Raw genomic sequence first — 20490 nt, forward strand, 5'->3', positions numbered from 1 at the left:
TCATCATAATGCTGTCGTGTAAAGTCCAGCTTTAATACGGAGTCCGTGCCTTTGAAAAATATGACTGGGAAATAAATAAATTGATTAATGACTTATGAAGGTTATGACTTGTTCTTGGATGACCTGCGATTGGTGAGAAGAAATCCATTCGAAACACCCTTGGCTGCCAATTCTATACAAAACATAAATCACAATGGGGGGGGGGGGGGGTTATCTACAATACTGACTCCAGATGGCAGGGGATTGTAAGTGGAAGGCGTACAAAGACCACCGTGTACGCACGGTGCAAAATCAATCTTTCAGGAGATACAAATGCTCTGCATTCGAAGCAACAAAACAAGTCCTGCCAAAACACATGTGGCACAAATAAAAGGGGAAAGATGACAGAGAGCGCATGCTGAATGAACACTGAGTCACAGTCACGAGCGCTCCTGTCCGCCATCACTCACAGGCCTTCACCGTCTCTGCATAACACAAAATGTCAGGTCTATTCCTCCACACCTAAGTTTTCAGTCCATATTGATTTACAGACCTTGGTGAAAGATAAACAATCTGCAGCAAGTCTGACTTAAATAAAAATAAAAAATCCTTGTGTATGAACTAAGAGTATCAGAAAAGTTTTGTGCATGGTGTCACAAAAGATATAGTTCAAACCCAAACTATGAGTTTCAGCTCCAAACTAACACTTGTTACAAGGAGCATAGTAACTGCAAATTTTGGGAGCGCTGCAAAATAAATGTAAAAGTTAGTGTTTAGTCAGTGAAAAGTCTTGGCAAATTTCGCACTCCGCACATGATTGTGTGTATCGACAAGAGAATTTGCAGTTGAATTCAATTTGTTCGCCTTACTAAGGTGTCGGTAGCGTCTGTTCGGTTCCCACTCAAAGACAGTGTAAATGTGAGAGTGACTGGCTTTCTGTCTGTATATGTGCTTTGTGATTAACTGGCGACCAGTTCTGGCTATTCGGGTGGTGGCCTTATGAGAAGCGGTACTGACCCCATATGTTCATAATACATTTTTATTTTACAGACGCTCCCCTACTTACGAACATTCGAGTTGCGAACAACGGTACATACGAACATTTCTGCGCGTACAGTATGTCGAAAAATGTTTGGAAAGAAATGCTGTAAGTTAGATTTTGTATTGCGCGTAGTGCTTCTTTCCGCCGCTAATACCGACGATTGGCGCTGTGAGAGCTCATTGGAGGCTGAGCAACGTGGCGAGGAGGAGGAGGAAGAAGAAAACGCCGGTCCCCATGAAGCAGGAAATAACTTTTGAAGCCGATTCCAGCGACGACGAAGAACCTCTCATGATATAAAATCCTCCTCTTCCTCCTCCTCCATCATCTCCTTAAGCATCGAGTACATCTTCCAAAAGTAAGTTAAACTTCATTTTATTTATCTTATTACGTACATGTACATACTGTGTGTGTGTCTCTCGCTCTCTCTCTCTAACATACGTAGTACAGTACAGTACTGTACGTATTCTCTCCATTTTATTAAAAGTTTTTTTCAGTACAAACCAATGCAGGTTACTTGTACAAGCCTTAAACATACTTATATAAACCTTCAATATACTTATATAGGCTTTAAACATAAATTATAATACAAAATATAGCACTGAAGCAACTTACGAACAAATTCACCTTACGAACGATTGTCCGGAACGTAACTCGTTCGTAAGGTGGGGAGCGTCTGTATAGTAATTATTTAATGTTTAGTGTCTTTATACCAAGGGTCTCCAAGTTTGGTCCTCGAGAGCTCCTATGTAGCCTATTTTCCATGGCTGTGTCCAAATGTTCACCCCTAACCCCTCATTCATTATAAGCCTACAGTCCCGCACTATATAAAGGCCAAATATGTAGTGCCCTCATTATGTTTGCCGACTTGGACAGCTAGCTCACTACTTACTTCCCGTAGCATATCACGTGATCACCGTACACGTCAAGACGCACCGGCACATAAATCTCTATTTATTGTGAATAAAAATGTTTTAAAACGACATTTTGTTTTCTTGGTGATACATATTTTCGAGACAGTCAAAAGGTGCCAAATTACAACCAAGTGTTACGTTTTAGTTTAGCGACCTTTATTGGCCATGTTGAATAAAGCAAAAACCCAAAAGCTGGACTCAAACCTGACTCCTCTGGTCAGAAGAGGAGTGTTTAACTAACTGAGCTACTTGGCCAGTGGTTATGTTAGTCATATTACACAATATTCTGTTTGCTTTGAAAGATGAGTGAAAATGCTGGAAATCGTCTGGCACTGCAGTGGTTGTTTTTTGGATAAAGTTTGGCAGTAAAAGAGTTAATAGTTATTTACTTGGGGTGTTGACCGGCCCGAAAATGGACCGGCCGTCCGGTATAATCCAGAAATTTCCAATGGCCAATGCACCCCCTGGCTATGACTGTGTACTAGCCTCACTAAAATCATGGCATTGCAATTGCATACATGTGAAATGTTTATGAAGGTAACAACACAGTGTCTGGATGTCGATTGTGCGTTATTCTAAATTCTAGAATAAAGTATTCTGCAGTTGCTGCCCATCTATTTTTGTACGCAATTTGGCAACGGTGCATCACTTTGCATCACCGCTCTTGTTATTCTATTCTAGGAGCGATCGGGATAGCCAATGCTAGTGACCTGAAGCTAATCCCAACTCATGCCTATTCAAATTTGAATCTTGCCCTGCGTGTGCAGGGTCATCACAGCAATAATGTTTATGCCACTGCTCTTTCCGTGATACAAGTCTTTTGATGTGTTCTGATTAGAAGTGTAGAGCAGAAGTATTAGCAACCAAAAATTGTTGCCTCTAATTAGTGAGTGTATTTTATGCTGTGTGCTGCATGTCGGACAATAAGCCACTCTTTAAAAAAATGACAATTCTACAATTTCTCCTTTATCGAGTTGTGACTATGCCAAGATTAAAAATAGTTTCCTATATCTAAAAGTATCTTCCATAACGATTTTGCCAATAACGTACTCATCCATTTTCTCTACCACTTGTCCTCATTAGTGTCACAAGTAATTGGAGCTTGTCCCAGATGACTTGGGGCAAAAGGCGGTTGCACTCTGGACAGGTCATCAGTCAATCACGTGGCACGTGGAGACAAACAATTTAGAGCCTTCAGTTCACCTAAGAAGCATGTTCATATGTGCTTACCATTTCTTGCGCCGTGCTGCTTCGCCAATAACCAACGCCACCAATTAAAAGTAACAAACAAAATCCTTTTAACTCATTCAGTCGCAGCCATTTTCACAGAAGCAATCCCCTTCACTCCAGGCTGTTTTACTGGATTTTCACAGATTTTGCAAGGCCTACAGGATATTGTGTTCTATTGCTATAAAAACAGAGAACTTACCAAAAGGAAGATTAGAGTCTCTTCTTTCATCAGGAAAAAAAAGTATATTTCTATCTGTTTGCGTTTTGCAGAAATTAGCATTAGAATATAGCTAAGTATCATCAGTATTGACAAATCTATTTAGAATTGTAATTGAGGTTTATTTCAACATGGTCCTGGTTGATCTCCTTTGCTCTGCTGCCATCTGCTGGCCGTTTGTGTAATAACTACCATTTCTTCAACCGTTCTTTACAGTTGAGAGGCTGCATCAAAGTCTTCTGTATGCTCTAGCATTTAAAAAACGTATAAGTACGTCTTTGGGACACATAAAACATTTAAAATAGAATGTATTTATAAGTTTTTGGGAGCAAATGAGTTAAAATAATGTATGGGATTAGCTCTTATAGAAAGCCACACACGGATATTCTACAGTCATCACATTGTACGCGACCGTGAGAAAGAAAGATCCATTCAATAAAATGTTCTCTCTCAGCTAAAATCAAGGTATAAACAACATTTGTGCTCACTTGAAGTAAAAATGAAAACCTTGGGCAGTGAAATTCATTTGTCTTTCCTTAACATCAACATCATTGAAAACTTTTTGTTTGTAAACATGCAATGTTTTTTTGTGAGACGCATACACACACAAAACACAAATACAAGAATAAAAAGGAATGTCGTTTAGCCTGGCTATGAGTGAAGATGGAAAATGTATTTCACTGCCATATTCAACTTGAACACACATTAAACTGACAGGAGTCCACTGCAGGAGCTGAATAGAATCTGCAATGCAATATTTTCACCCAGCGCTTCCAAGGAGAAATATTCCTGGGCATAGTTTGCAGCAGTTTGTCGTTAGAAATAGAAAATAATATTAATCTTCACATATCTAGTTACTGGAAGCACAGCGAAAGAGAGGTTACTCACACTAAAGCGTTGTGTGTTCAATCTCTGCTTGTTTCGTCCTGAAGTAAGAAGACAAATTTAATCAAAATCAGTGGCAATGAATGTCAACCTTTGACGCAATAAAGACAAAACTCAATTCCGATGAAAAACAATCATTATGCAAAGTCAAGTCAAGTTTACATTGCTCCTAATCACAAAAGAGTCATCGCAGTCAGAATCTGATTTATTGGCCATGTACGTAAAAAACACACAAGGGATTTGTCTTCACAGCCACAACCTGTCCAAAACACACAAAAAAATATAACAATGGCTAACTGAGGGAGACAGAACAGGAAGCCCGACGGTTTGCTTTAGCGCCCCGATGTCTTAGATGAAAAACAAGAAAAGATGTGGAACGATGGAGGGAAGGTAAAGCTCCAACCTTAAAATTAGAGGGATTGCATAAAGGTATTGGAATTCATAAATAAAGTTGAACTAATACAGCTAATATGGCTTTAAGGAAAAATATAGAGTCCGCTAGATGTCATGTAATGACAATGAAAATTGGACTCGCTGCTAGACTCAGCTATTATTTATGGCGAGTAGAGAATATGAAATAATAGTTGGGACCACAGAGATAAATAAAAGCTCTGCCAAAGACAAATTAAAAACAAAGAACAAAAACATGAAGCTAATTGTTAAGAATGCACTCACTCACGTCACCCGCACACATGTTGCGTTGAAACCACACTCATTTATTCTGTTGCACATTCAACACACAAATATGAGACATTAATTATTTATTTCTCTTATTTTATGGCCAATGCACAATCCACTTGGAACGGCTAAATACTAAGCGCCACAACAAACTGCACAGATGGCCAATTTGTGTGATGCTGAGCTCTGGTCCTCATTTGCAAAAATCCAGCTACATACAACCATAAACTTACAATTATGAACAGGCTGCCAGAGATTTTAAAGTTAAAAAACACGATGATGATGATGATGATGATTATTCACGAGTGAAAACATCAGTTTCCACTGGAGAGCAAACACCAAGGTAATTGACTCAAATATTTGAATAAAACTTGACCCAAGACATCAGTGTTGTTTGTAAATAGGCCTGGGCAATACATCGAATGAATTCGAATTCGATGAATCGTCATTTTAAAAATCTAACCGTTTTTGTCTTCTGGATTATTAAAAGCTGTTGTTCTTATGATTTGTTACATCCAAATGTTATTGTGAGTTGTAATTTTGTGGCAGAATGCTGGATGGGTGCTTTACAACAAGACATGTTTACAAGAGCTCCCAACAACTTAATTGTGGCAGTAAGCACAAACTATGAATGTTAAGTTAATGTTAAAACTGATTTAACTGAAAATTATTGTTGTCTGAACAATTTGCACTTTTTTTTTTTTTTTTAATAAATGAAACCTTTAAATATTTTTATTAGGTTTATTAGATTAGTGTTTGCTAGGTGACCTAACAACAACTGACTTACCACATAAGCAATTTCAATCTACACTTGTAGCCCTTACTATCGCTAAAAAAACAATTCTTGTTAACTGGAAAAATAAACAAACTCGACCAATGGTCTAACCTCCTCATAAATCACATTTTAATGGAAAAAATATCTGCCTCAAATAAAAACCAAATATCAAAATTTATAGAAACATGGTCTACGTATATAGAATTTTTTAACCTAATTCTGGTTACTTAATTCTGTCTGTTAGCGAGAGCCACTACATCGTGATAACTTACATTGATGTTTCTGCATTTGGCAATTTATTATTATATTATATTATTAGTATGGGGCAGCACGGTGGCTGACTGGTTAGCACGTCCGCCTCCCAGTGCAGAGGACGTGAGATCGAGTCCGGGCTTCGGCCTTCCTGGGTGGAGTTTGCATGTTCTCCCCGTGCTTACGTGGGTTTTCACCGGGTACTCCGGTTTCCTCCCACATTCCAAAGACATGCATGGCAGGTTAATTGAACACTCCAAAATTGTCCCTAGGTGTGATTGTGAGAGTGGTTGTTCGTCTCTGTGTGCCCTGCGATTGGCTGGCAACCAGTTCAGGGTGTACCCCGCCTACTTCCCGAAGCCAGCTGGGATAGGCTCCAGCACCCCCCGCGACCCTTGTGAGGAAAAGCGGCTAAGAAAATGGATGGATGGATGGATGGATTATTAGTATGGGATTTTTTTTAATGGACTTTAGGTGAACTGATGAATACACACACGCTCGCACGCACGCACGCACACACACACACGCACATACAAAAATATATATATATATATATATATATATATATATATATATATGTATGTATGCATATATATATATATATATATATATATATATATATATATATATATATATATATATATATATATATATATATATATATATATATATATATATATATATATATATATATATATATATATATATATATGTATATATATATGTATGCATATATATGTATATATATTTAAAAAAAAAAACATTTATTATTTTTTTTTAATTTATTTGTTTTTTAAAAAAAAGGAGAGCAATGATGATGTCAAATCGAATGAACAATACTGAGCTCTCCTGAAAAAAAAAAAAGGTTTATTAGATTAAAATCATCCTGAATGAATGGGGGGGAATAGAGATTTTATATTTTGGCCATATCGCCCAGCCTTATTTGTAAGTAAATACTGTAATTAAAGATGATTCATTTTTGTTTGTTTTTAAATGCTGTGATAAATGTTATCAAATAAAACAACATATATAATTTACATAACAAAAACAATTATTTTTCTTCAGTTTATCTCTAATCAATCACACAACAGTTAAGTTATTTTTTATTATTTCAGTTCAAGAAATCAACATTTATTGTATAATGATGGTAATATAATGGGGCACTTTCAATTTAATGTTATAATAAATATTTTATTTGAATTACATGTTTTCACAAATGTTCAGTGATAACAAAACGTATGTTAAATTTGAGAAGCAGCACAGTAAAATAGTTATTAGCAGCGCTACCTCACAGTTGAGAGGTTCTGTGTTCAAATCTCAGCTCATGCCTGTTGTTGCTTCCATGTTCTCACTGTTCTTGCAATGTTTTTTTCGGGTACTCGGGCTCCTCCAAACATGCTTTCTAAGATAAAATAAAATCTCTAATATGCCCATAGGTGCGAATACAGTATGTCTGTGAATGGCTGTCCATATTTGTCCTGTGACTGTCAATGAGTCCAGGGTGTAGCTCTTAGTCAGCTGAGATTGGCTGATGATCTGTAAGCACCCGTAACGTTTTGTTATACAACTAAAGGAATTATTAGGGCCCCGACAAATGCTACTTTTTCAATGTAGTTAAGCTATATTGAATTTAGAACAGCTCGTGGCTCAGTTTATTTACTACCTTTTCAAGTAGCTTGCCCACCACTCATTACAATAAAATTGAATGAAAGTTAAACAGTATATGGAATAATTTGCTTATTTCAAACATTATTTTCTCTTCAAGTCTCAATTGAGGTTTAGATTAAATTAGATTAGATTGTCTAATCAAAGTCATTGGTAGTTACTTTCTATACTTTTATTTTGAAGTGTAATGACGAACGTGTCCCTCTAGTCCACTCATGCTTGTCGTGAGGATCAACGTGCCTGAGGCCGTGGCTAAATTTATCCCATGCACACGCATTCAAATGCATCATGGTGGGTGGGATAATATTACCCTTATGCTTCCTTGCATGCATGATAGTCATGTGACGTTTGACCACAAAGCATCTGCGGCTGTCACTGCGCTTCCTGCCCGGGCATTCCATATTGCGTCTAATGCCATGAGTGTCCACCTTCCTCTCTTTACATTTCCATGCTAATTCGGACCCCAACGTGCAGATAGGCTGAAGACTGAGACTGATCATGGTCATTACGGAGAGGGTGGCTAAAGCAGAACCTTGGCCAAATGTGGATCAATACAAAGGCTTGAAGAATTACTCCCGCTGTGGGAAGAGAGGAGGAGGACAAGGTTGACAAATCTCTACTACTGACACATTGGGTCAGATCACATGTTGATAGCCCATTGTGTCTCTTTCATCAGCCCCAGGATAACGGCTGGCTGGCTGACATCATATGGACAAGTTTTTCTTCTTACCTTGTATGAGGATTGTCAAAAGTGAGCCTGAAATAGATTCAGAGCGTAAACGTAGCCATTTACTATTCCTTTTGAAAAGGCGGCTGGCTGTGCGAAACGCAGGGGAAAGCACAGATTTGTGAAGTCGGCTTATGCAAATGATATAAACAGGTTGAAGTCATCCCATAGCGAAAAGCATTGGATGGCAAAGAAAGTGACAGAGCAAAAGCACGCTGCGTTGCTGCAGCTGCAGGCATAACCATGAAGAAAATACCACACACACGCAAGGATACGCGGGCTTTCTTTTTGTTGTGTGTTCACGTGACATGCTCACACTGACGCCTAGTGGCAGTGGCGGGTTCGCAACGACCATGTCGCTCGGCAACCTTGCCCTTGAACCAGCTCTGGCACAACATTCAAGGTCTATGGGACTGGTGTGTCACCACCTTTGTGGGATTGATTGATTGGTGGCCACTCTGACAACTGTTTTCAACACACACACCGCAAATGGCTGCTTTCTGATGATCAACGGTTTCTCTGTTTCTTAACACTACTTTTAGTATGACTATGTTCATAATATTTTCTATATGATTATTAGGTACACTGAAGTCCACACCAGTAATTCAGAAGACCAAAGGTGAGGAATTGCTTTGGATCCATAAAGACAAGAAAGAAAGAAAGAAAATGACATATTTCTAAAACATACTGCACCTGGTGTTTGAGATGCAGGGACACGCAATAGTCACTAGGTGGCGCAAAAGGCAAGGTTAACGTCAGAGCCTTTGCTGCTTGAATTACAGTAGTGAAATAAGACCAAACTATTAGCGTCTGAAAGCTCTTTTGTCAGACAATTGTCACGTCAAAATAAATAATATACAGTAAAGTATATATACAAAGGTAATATGTGTGTTACATAATACTAAATGTACATAAAGCTTTCATTAATTTCTTAAGCATTATAATAATGATCATAATAATAAGATATTATGCACATAACTAAAGAATTTCACTGTTGTTTATTTCATTTTTCATTTTATTTTCTTAGTTTATTTAACAGGGACAATGCAATAGACACTAAGCAAAGCTTGCAGGTGATGTTGAGCATACATAGTTTAGCAAATGCTAATTTACAACCCGTCCCTGGTTGAGCTTTTACACTTGATACACAATCTAAAACACATAAAAACAAAGCCACCCCTTAAAAATAATAAAATCAATTGTAATAAATGAAAGCAATCACATATGAAGGTGCTATTGTAATCTGGGCCCCTATTGTAAGGACTGTGATTTTGTGAGTTCATGTACAATATATAGGCCTACACTTGAGCTTAAAAGTTTACATACCGTAAACTTATGAGCACACTGTATGGTGAGAAAAGGGCTTCATGCCCATAAAATCCCGAATACTGTTGCAATTGTTTTGATATTTTCAGAGGGTGAAGTTGACATGAGCAGAGATGTGCGTGTGAATTGTGGTGACGTTTCATAACATTTTTGTGTCATTAAGCGACATTGTACATTTACAGTTGTACCCATATGTTTAAGGGTGTGTAAACTTTCAAGTACAACTGTTGGTTCCAAATAAAGGTTTGAGAGGGGAGATACTCAGTCAAAATGAATCATTTCACTTTTGAATTCCTTTGTCGGTGCGTTGATGATGCTCTCGATGCAGCTTTAGGGTTTTATATACCCCACCACAAAAGTCCATATAGGCCAACAATAACAACAACCAAAACTATGTGTTTAGTTAATTAAAAAAATACATAGTCTATGCATTTTTGCAGCGGTTAACTGTCTGGGAAAAATAAAATGTAAAGAAAAAAAATCTATGAGCATGCATACATTTCTACGGACTTGCATTTTGTCATTTATACATATTTATAGAAGTGAGTTTGTCCTCATGGTCAGCAGTAACAGCTAGCTTCTACCTTTCAGAAATCTAACTTTTGTTTTTGTCTCCAGATTTGCAACCCTTTTGCTGTGATGAGAGTGATGGGGTTGCATTACATTAACAGGGTTGTGATTTAAAAAAAAAATAATAATAATAAGTACTATTGATCTGTAAATTAAGCTAAACAATCCTTTGATAGTTTATCACCTATTATTGGCGAATATGTAGCAGAAAAATCAGAAAAATTAAGGTCAATTTTTCAAGAATTTTGAAGCCCAAATGTCCTCCAATTATAGAAAATGAACCATATAGTATTTAACAACTGCAATTTAGACGAAAAATGCTTAATTTCGGTCGCCAGGAAGGCTTTATTTTTGTATTTTTTTATTTACTCATTTATTTATTTATTTAGTGTGTAGATATCTTTAGTGCATAAGAAGCGGAGTCCACATATTTCCATATCATCGTTCATGAAAGATTAAAAGTTATATAAAGCCACTTATTCATTATTGTGGTAAACTGACTTATGACTGATAAATATTCATGCTACACTTGTTTGCTTTTGTGGTAGAATGTTGTAATGTTATTACACAATAATTGCATATTAAATCGCAATTGCGTCACAGTATTAAGGGAAAAACTATTTAAACTGTACACACACGCACACCCACACAAAATATATATCACACACACGCACACACAGACATATGAGCAAAGTTACCACTATATAGTGTCCTTCGTATGATTTAAGGCGAGGGTCTACATGCAGTGAACCCATTTGACCCCACCAAACGAAGGATGTTGTGTTGTGGTGTGCTGAGACAGCCATCAAACACTGAGGCAGGGGAGCTCTGCGGTGCCGACGAGCAACGAAGCCAAGCTTTGATGTTTTTTTACACAGAGAACATAAATTGGGCCTGTGAAATACTGTGACTTTTCGCTCGACTCCACGCATGCAGGCCTGCAGCCTCGCGCCCTGCTGCCTCCTTCCTCAGTCTACTGATTGGCCAGGCCTGAAAGGCTTCACAATCCTTATTTTGTCTTCTCAAACTGTAACATACAAAATGACCTTACCTGTGTCGTTACCACAAATATGATTTAATGTGTCATTTTGCATTTAAAGAATATGAACATTTCCTTCACAGGGAATATATATATATTTATAAAGCATTTTGTCTATTCTACAACTCTGTCCCAACTCATTATGAGCTACATCTACTTAAAAATGTTATGTAAAAAAGAAAAAAGTTTGCTTTTTTTCAGCTAAAAAAAGACTATCTATTACTTAGCTAAATAAGACCTAGTACCACATTGAATATAAGTGTTACATTATAAATTCTGCCCTCACAAGAATATAAATTTTGTGCACGACTCAAAGTGTTATTAATTCAACAATTTAATTAATACCATTGTGGTTGCAGTGTATCCATGTGTCAAATATTTGGGTCACTATTACCAGGGTTTTTTCTGTGTACAAAATTCAGAGGCGGCCACCTCCAGCCTGAGCTACTGCTATCGCTCAACACAACGCTCCAGCTGTGTTGATTGAGCTCGGCAGCAACGCATTTCAACTGCAGTTGCGGTGTTGCGCCATTATGGAGGCGCTATATCACCAGCAGTGCACCAGAAAGACATGAACAACTGAAGAAGAAACTTTAACGTACCGAAGCAGAAACAAATCATGGAGCAACCGTTGCCCACGCCCATTTCCTGGTTGTGAGGCGGAGGTGGCACGCTCCAGCCATAGCCAAAGTCATAAAAACACAGCATAAACAATAAACATAATAGTGTTGTACAACAACGCTGAATTCTATTTATAATTTAATATGTACTACTGGATGAATTTTTAATGATTGTAGTTAAAAAATGGCAACTTTGTATTCATATAATTTCTCATTTCTTTTCCCTGATCATAAAATGGCTGCAGGAGGGCGGCCCATAATGGTATAGGTCACAAAATAAGACTGCTATTATCGGTAGTCACCCATCTTAGTCAGGATGATACCACATCTGCCTCATTTTGAGCCATGAAAAACTCTTTAAAAAATATATATATATATAATCTATATTATCTATTTAAATTATCTATATAAAAAAAAAAGAGCCGTGAAAAACTCTGATTACGATTATGATTGCATTGTATTCATTTTTCAAATACTTTGGTCACAAAACTATTATAAGTTAATTAACACAATAAAACAAACTAAATGAATTATGCATGATGTCGATTACAGCTCATTCATGGCACTGCATGGAGAAAAAGTACAAAACAGGTTGACTTTAAAGTCAACGATTACATGACCACAAGCGTCTACTTGGCCTTACATTCAGATTTACGGTTGCAACCTTTGGCTGTTGTTTGACTCCAAAATGAGTCTGTCCAGCCAGGCCAGACTCTATGAAGGATGTCTTTATCATTTGACTACGCAGATGTACTGTCACTCAAGTGAAGCGCAACAATCCTCAAGCACGGTTCTAGGATGACTTAACGAGCCTGCTGAGTGGATGACCTCGACACTGTCCAACATTATCACGGTCTCCTTTTAGAACAAAGCAATGTTGGCTACTCACTGCTTGGACACTGAATCATCTTTCGTTCAGTACTGTGCCGAGTAGCCGTGTCCAATTCATTCCAAGCAGAAATAACATTGAGCTTTAGCCAGATATTTTGTTTAAGAAACCCTGAAATCCTGTTCTACTACAACATAGGTAAAAGAGCAGATTATCACAAAGATTTTAATATAAATGTTACATTTTCCATATTCTAACAAACACCTCATTGGACGATGAGTTATGGTTTGCTTGCTAATTTGTTTTCCACAAGAAACGCCATTAATTTAGATTAAAATAAAATTATAAAATTGTATGATTAAAAAAAAGACTTTGTATAACTTTAATTGAAAAACTAAACAAAGAGAGAAAAAATGTCTTGGTCACGTTTCACAATTTGTGGGGTTCAATTATAAATGCCGCATTATGTTGATTATTTGATGTGATTTTGTTATTATAATATCATGAAAAACAAAGAAAATAATAATATACTGTACCAAAATGGGGGTGGGGGGAAGAAATTAACACTCACAGCGCATTTCATACACAAGGTAATCATACATACATTTAACAAACAGAGTTAAAGAGATTTAAAAGGAATGTTATAAAATTGCTTACTAAAATTACTAAAAGTGCATACAGTGCAAGAGCAAGATTTTTGAAAACATGATTTTAAAAATATATAGATCTATAGGAAGAGTGTATCGTTTTTAACCTGGATTTTATTCATATATTTTGAATCTTTATCCATTCATGTTATTCACTCTCTTACAATGGATACCAGCAAATCACATGACTGTATTAAAAACAAGTATGGACAAAAAACGTCTTTTTAAAGGTGATTTTGTGTTGGGGGGTTGATTCACAGGATTTTTGGTATTACAGTATCTGTTGATCTGTTTTTTTTAAATTATTATTATTTTTATTTAACCTTTTTTTTAACCAGGGAAAACGCTTGAGAACTAATTCTCATTTACAAACATGACCTGGGATTTCCTTTAGCCTACTCCACTGCTCACCCAAAATCTAGGATTGGTTCCAGCTCACCCGCAACCCTAATGAGGATAAGCGCAAGAGAAAAATGCATGGATGGATTACTGTTCCCATGTTTTGTTTTGCTTCTCTGAATTTATTCCGTTACACCGTGTGCTTAAGTGCCCAGAAAGACACCTACAAATCAAACGTAATTAATTACTGGTGAGTTAACGTCAGGACTAAAAAGGTAAAAAGATCACACATCTGTCGATTATGAGGTTTACAAAACTTCATGTTGACAGTGTGGGCTGCTGTCCGTGATGTATGGTTAGCAGCAGTCTTGCACATCTAAGAAGCAAAACACATTCATCAGAGGCTGTTGAAAAAAAGAATTGTGGGCAACTTTTTGGGCTGTGCTGGTTTTCACTTTGAAAGAACTATACAAATTTATGGCCAGTAGTGATAAACTGAATGTTTTTGTTAGTTATTATGAATTAACTAATTAATTAATAAAGTAAAGACCTTAATAGTAATACTGCAGGAGTGTTTGTGTATGTATTTAAGTTATCGGACAAAGAGACATTACCAATATAAACTAAGCCCTCTTTAAGTTATAAGAATATTCTTCCTGGAAAGTTTGTTTAATATAAAACACTGAAGAGCAACTTGGAAACACCCGTAACTACAATAAATTTACATCTCGCACATTTTTATCATATTCTGCAGTTTCATGGACATCATTATTGTTTTTTTTTTTTTTTAACTCATTTATGAGACCACCTGTCAAAAAAACAAAAAGAGTTCATCCAGCAACATTCTTGAACCTTTTTGAACAGGAATGGGGAATTTCAAACAGAACTTAAAGGAGGCACAATATTCAATCACATTATTTTTTTCTGTTCAAGAATGCAAGTGAATAACTTCAATTCTTAATCTAGAAATAATAATATGCTTCGATCTCTTTTCCAGTTTTTTTTTTTTTTGTGTGTAAAATTGTAAATGACAACACCCATATCCAAAATCCATAACTGGCACTCTATGTTTTCAAATTAATTAATTCCCCCCTGCAAAAATGTGACTTTGCATCTTTTCAGAACCGATTATTGGAACAAAGGCGCCATCAGCGATTGTTAAAATAATAAGCAGAGTAGAAGCTGGCGTCATTCCTCACCTGCTCAGACGCGGTTTGAAACAAGAGAAATGGTTCCGCCAGGCTCGCCTGCGACAGCCTGTCGAACAGAGGAAGAAAAACACATGCTCAGATCAGTTCCTCATTTTGACTCTACCGCTAATTCAAAAAAGGGTTACAGAACAATGATGTCATTTGCGTCTTAAAGTAGATGGAAAGGAAATGATGGCATGCGCACATAATTTTACCACTGGACATGTACACATATTCACTCATACTCAACATATGTTTGCCTGCTGTCCCTGCGTCTCCCATGCAACTATTTTGACCACGACCAGACAAGTCAAACATAGTCTGTTTGACAAATTTGGTGATGGACTAAGCAGAATACCAACATGGATACTATTGGCTTATAACAGCTACTGAAGCAGTTCCATTGAATTGCAGATGCAAAATATTGCAAATACCTGACAAACCAACAAAAACTCATTACAGTGTGGTTTCCTGTTTCCCATTGCTGTGTTCTGTTTAAAACATGTGCACATGTGTCTGGCTTTGTAGAATTCCCAAACACTTTTTTTGTGCCTAACAAAAAGACTGCATTTAAAATTTGTTCAGTGCTCTTAATTCTGATTAAATGTATCATAAGCATTGTCCCAAGGTTATAATTCCCAAACCGAATTGAGTTCCTAGATGAGATCATCATCAATTATTATTATTATCATTATCTGATCTAGAAACTTAATGAATGAACTTTTTAGTTTTGAGTGATTATTTGTTAGCCGTTTCATATGGTAAATGTTTGGCCTTTAAATGGTTTTTGAGAACGTTATTTTTAACAGCAAATGACTACAAATATTTGTATGATATGGAGGGAAAATAAAGAAGCATTTGAAAGTGACAAATTTGTTTGCTACCTTGTTAATCAGAGCTACTAAAATATGAAAAATATAAATGTATTGGTTATTGGTATCAGTATCGACCATACAAAGCAGGAAATTATCGGTTATCGTATCGGTTGAAATTTTTCATATTGTGCATCACTAATAATAATAATAATAATAATAATAAACTAAGGACTATTCAACAAGTGCCCGCTAAAGGGTTGAAAGCGAGTCCGGAGTCAAAATGAGACCAAAAGCATAGCTCATATTTAATAACAGACATATGAGCCACATGAAAGACAACCTTGCAGTCTGACTTTTGAGTAAAACTATCATGCATAAAATATCAGCTAGTCCAACCAAAACGAGTGGCACTTGCTGAACTGTCCAGCTAAAAGACTTTTCCATTGGGCATGACTTAATCCAGTGAATGTTTAGTGAATGTGGAACATGCAACCACAAAGACAATGCAGGTGCGTCGTGAATTATTTTAAGTAGCGGTTTTTATTAGAAGCAGATGACTGGAAGGAGTTACAATGTTCAGAAAATACATGAAGAGGAATCAAAACCTGAGGAAAAAAGTTGCAAAAAAAAAAAAGGGAAAATGAGCAAATGTCAGCTTGAAATGTGGTGTTTATTGATGAATTTCACACCCTTATTTTACTTAAAATGCAAAACCAAGTACTAATTGGGTTCCATTTTTTGCTGTGGTTTCACAACTTCACACTTCAGGGAGACGAGGCAGATCCATTTTCCCATTACTTTTCACTCATTTATTTAAGATAATGCTTTTTGACAACCTTTGACAGACCTTTGTTTGGATCTTATGTCGACTAATCCTTTAAAAAGGGCCACAAGGCCGAATAGATTCAACTTGCCGATACAAATTGACATTCAAAAAAGCAATAACTGCTGCTGGATGATACTCAAACTTGGAATATGTTTCACATCAATAACGTCAGATCATGACTCATGAGCAGAAACTTGATGCACATTTGGCATTCATGCTAAAATGAGTGATTTGACGAGCATGCCACTGAATAACCAGACCACAAGCACAGTTACACTCGGGATCAAAAGTCAAAGTCAGCTATATTTAGGTCATTACAAACCCTCTTGATGTTGAAGCTTGACCTACAGCCTCTCCTTCAGAGACACACCGGGCCCCAAATTAAATCCGGGAAATTTGAGATGGAGAAAAGGGCCCCAAGTGCTAATCAATGTGACTGCGACAATGATTTTAGGTTCTTACCATGCGGTGTAAACTAAAAAGTCGAATGATGTTGTCATCCGTTAAGGCACAGGATGTCATGTTGACACCTGCCTTATTAAATTTGGCGTTATCCTTTACACTGCCAATGAATAGACTTAGCCTACTACAGGTAGTCCTCTATTTACAAACATTTGTCTTACGAACATTCGCAGATATGAACAGAGGCTGACTGATGTCCATAAATATCATAAAATATTGTATTGCGCTCACAAGTTCATATTTTTAAGTACGCCCAACATCATATATTACGGTCCTGTAGTTTCCCTTTCGGCCACACCCCAGCCAAGCAGTACATACGCTCATCTCATCCCTCTCTTTTTTTTTCTGTCTCTCTTTCAAGACATTTTGAAGACTATATTTCACGAGTATAATATTTTTACCCCCATTAAAACCACGACGTATATGATCTGACACATGCATTGCACAGATAATCCATTAGAGGGCAGTATCCCCCATCTGATGGCTTTTCCAGCGACATTACAGCAAGAGCGTCCCAACTGAGAAAGGACAGACACCTATATTTATTAATAGTGGTAAATGTTCTTTCTGATTTTTGGAAATACTCATATGCTTGATATGTTTCTTTATTTGGATATTTTTGACAGGTGCAAATGTATAAATTTAAAGCATTGTGACCAGATGTATCAAATATGACACAAATCAAGTCATATGTGGAAGCTAATTTAAAAACTCTTTTTTTTTTGTTCAAAAGGACTAATAAATTCTCTCTTTACAAATAAACATAATTTTCTCTCATATATTTCATCGTTCAGGCTTCATAGGGTTACAAATATTTTATAGATTTTTTAATGCATTACAATTTAATTTTAAAACTGAATTGAATCGGAACCCATTGTGTTTGTAGGTTGAGGACTACATGTGTAAGTTGTATATTTGTTGAATAGTAAGTCGGCTGTTTTTAAGTCTGGTTCAAAGATGGCTCTGTGTATTAGAAATTACAAAAGCAGGGAACTTAAATGAAATAGCGGAGGGGTCCGGTGACGAGGTTTTTTTTCCCAGAGCAAACCTCCAAACCTCAAAATGTTTAGCTTTCCTAATAATATGAAGATACACAGTCTGCTCCTGGAACAAAAAAAAAGGATAAAGTAGTCATTGGATGGACATGATGATCCCTCAGGATATGTAGTGTAGGAATAAAATTTGTGTGAGAATTTATTTCCATGTATTTTTAGTACTGTCTCATCTCCCTGTCTTTCCTTTGTTTCCTTTCCTCTACACCTTGAGGCTCAGACTCTTTTTAGTTTGTACCTGTTAAATATTTTACTTTTCAACGTCTATTTAAAATGAGAATCTGTCAAAGAGCTCCAAGGGATAACTTATTCCCTCATAGAATTGCAGGAACTAAGACTATAGTATACAAGAAAAAAACTTTTACTATTTTTCTTTCGGTCCTAAAGTACTGTATATGTAGTAAGTATGGGACTACAGTACTGTATTATACTTTAAAAATATATATTATAATTGTAAAGCATTCATGTACAGGGACAATATTTACACTTACAGATCCTTCATCATATGAATTTGCTTTAGCTTTGGAACTCCAAATCTCAAAGGCTCTTTACATAGAAAAATACTTTACAGTATTAAAGCAAATGTCTTAAAACCTTCACTAAAATATACAAGCTTCTATGTTCAATATTCCTTTCCTTTCCAATCTCACAGCAGACTGCTTACAATTCCAGCAAACGGAGTGCAGCCTTTTTGTTATTTTGTGGTTTACTTGAGGCAACCTGACTCCCTGCATGCTCCTCCTCTTACCCACAGCTTGGTTAGCATGTCTCTTTATCATCCATTGAATTATAAGCATCTACCTGCCTAAATCTTTCCATGACTGAGTGCCTCCTGCCTACATGACTAACATTGTTGGGACTTAAGTATCATCTTGAGAAAGTACAGGAACAAACCCACGGAGAACAGAACCCAGCTTTAAAACATTTTTATTTTTCCCAGTCAACCATCTGTGAATGATGACAAAAATCACATAAGAATAAATATTCTTACGAGCCAAGATTCCGTTCCCGTTGCTTAAAGTTTTAAAATATATTTGTGATGTGTTCAATACAGCATGTACTTAATTCCTGTTATTTCATTTTTCTATCACAATTTTTAAGCATTGTTATGTTTTCGGAAACACAGCAATTGAATCATTATATTTGAATAAAAGATTATTGCAAATGACTGTTTTTTTGTTTGTTTTTTGCTATTACAAACTATTCTTGTTTCCACTGCACGCCTACTTTCACATGTGGGAAATTGTTAAATTTACATAAATTGTGGTGTACTGTGGTCACCTCCATCTTTCCAATCAGTTCTTCCATCCATCTACTGGTCAACAATTGGCCAAAATGAAACACTTACTCTGAAGCAACTTTTCATTTTAAACACACCATATATAAGAAGGAGATTGTTGTTACATGGATATCAACATATTGTTGGAAGGTGATCAATCACTGTGAGCATCTGCATCAAGGTTCTCTTCAGGCTTTGTGAAGGGAATATTTCTTCACAGATGCTAGTGGCCCACAAAGGCCTCACAGCAGTTACCTTGAAAAAGGAATTTTGCAGGCAACTCCTTAGTTGACAGTAAGACAACAATATTGTAAGCAATACCTGTGCCATTCCAGTTTTGTAAAAAAAAAAAAAAAAAGAGATGGTAATAGCGTAGAGATACCTCATTTAATGTAGAAGATCAAGATCCTGTTTTTAGTCATGTACATGTGTATATTGGTTCTCAACCGTGGTCCTCGAATACCCCTATGCAGCCCGTTTTCCATGTCTCGCTCAGCCAACAGGTGTTTCAAACGATCAGCTAATCAGCCAGCTCTGCATGAAGCCTGATAACGATCCTCAGCTGTGTTGGCTGGGGAGACATAGGAAACAGGCTGGATAGGGGAACTCGAGGACTGGGGCTGAGAACCAGTGTACTAGAGGGAGACACGGGAATGGATTTTCATACCCGCACCATCCCACTCCCACAGAGAAAACATGTCCCATCCTGTCAAATCCTGTCCCGTCCGCTCCCGTTGAAAATGAATCTCATCCTGTTCTGTCTGGTCCCATCAGCGCTTTTTACATGAAATCCAGAAGCACCATTGCCTTGTGGGTCATGTAGTTCTTTTGGCTAGCGTTCATGAAAGAAAAATACAAATGGCTGCGCTTCTGTCAGAGTGTCCCCTCCCCCCGCCCACTCATATCCATCGCGGGTTATAGGGGGCCGTGCCTGACAATCAAAATGATTGTAAACTTTTTTTAAATTATATTTTATCATAGTAGCTAGTTTTGAATTATACCAATGATAAGTTGTTTATCACTATTACAAATATAAAGAAACAGTGGTGTGACTTTTTTTTTGGCTGATGGCCAATCTTATCTGCAACAGCCAATCACGGCCTTACTGAAAGGTACGCAGGCTTATAACGTGTGC

The 20490-nt window shown here is 36.9% G+C and overlaps 1 protein-coding gene across 5 annotated transcripts in view; it reads right to left on the reverse strand.

Moving 5' to 3' along the window:
- Positions 1-20490, reverse strand: part of tspan9a (tetraspanin 9a) — a 228580-nt gene that overhangs the window by 185551 nt on the left and 22539 nt on the right. For 3 of the 5 annotated variants that reach the window (XM_077567377.1, XM_077567373.1, XM_077567375.1), the window contains 2 exons: positions 14931-14988; positions 4268-4305 (listed from right to left, as the gene is read on the reverse strand). The gene's annotated coding sequence lies outside the window, so the exon portion shown is untranslated. The remainder of the gene's footprint in view (positions 1-4267; positions 4306-14930; positions 14989-20490) is intronic. The other 2 variants (XM_077567376.1, XM_077567374.1) reach the window with 1 other exon arrangement.

Source organism: Vanacampus margaritifer, chromosome 6 (assembly GCF_051991255.1).
Source record: "Vanacampus margaritifer isolate UIUO_Vmar chromosome 6, RoL_Vmar_1.0, whole genome shotgun sequence".
In the NCBI taxonomy this organism is placed as follows: Eukaryota; Metazoa; Chordata; class Actinopteri; order Syngnathiformes; family Syngnathidae; genus Vanacampus; species Vanacampus margaritifer.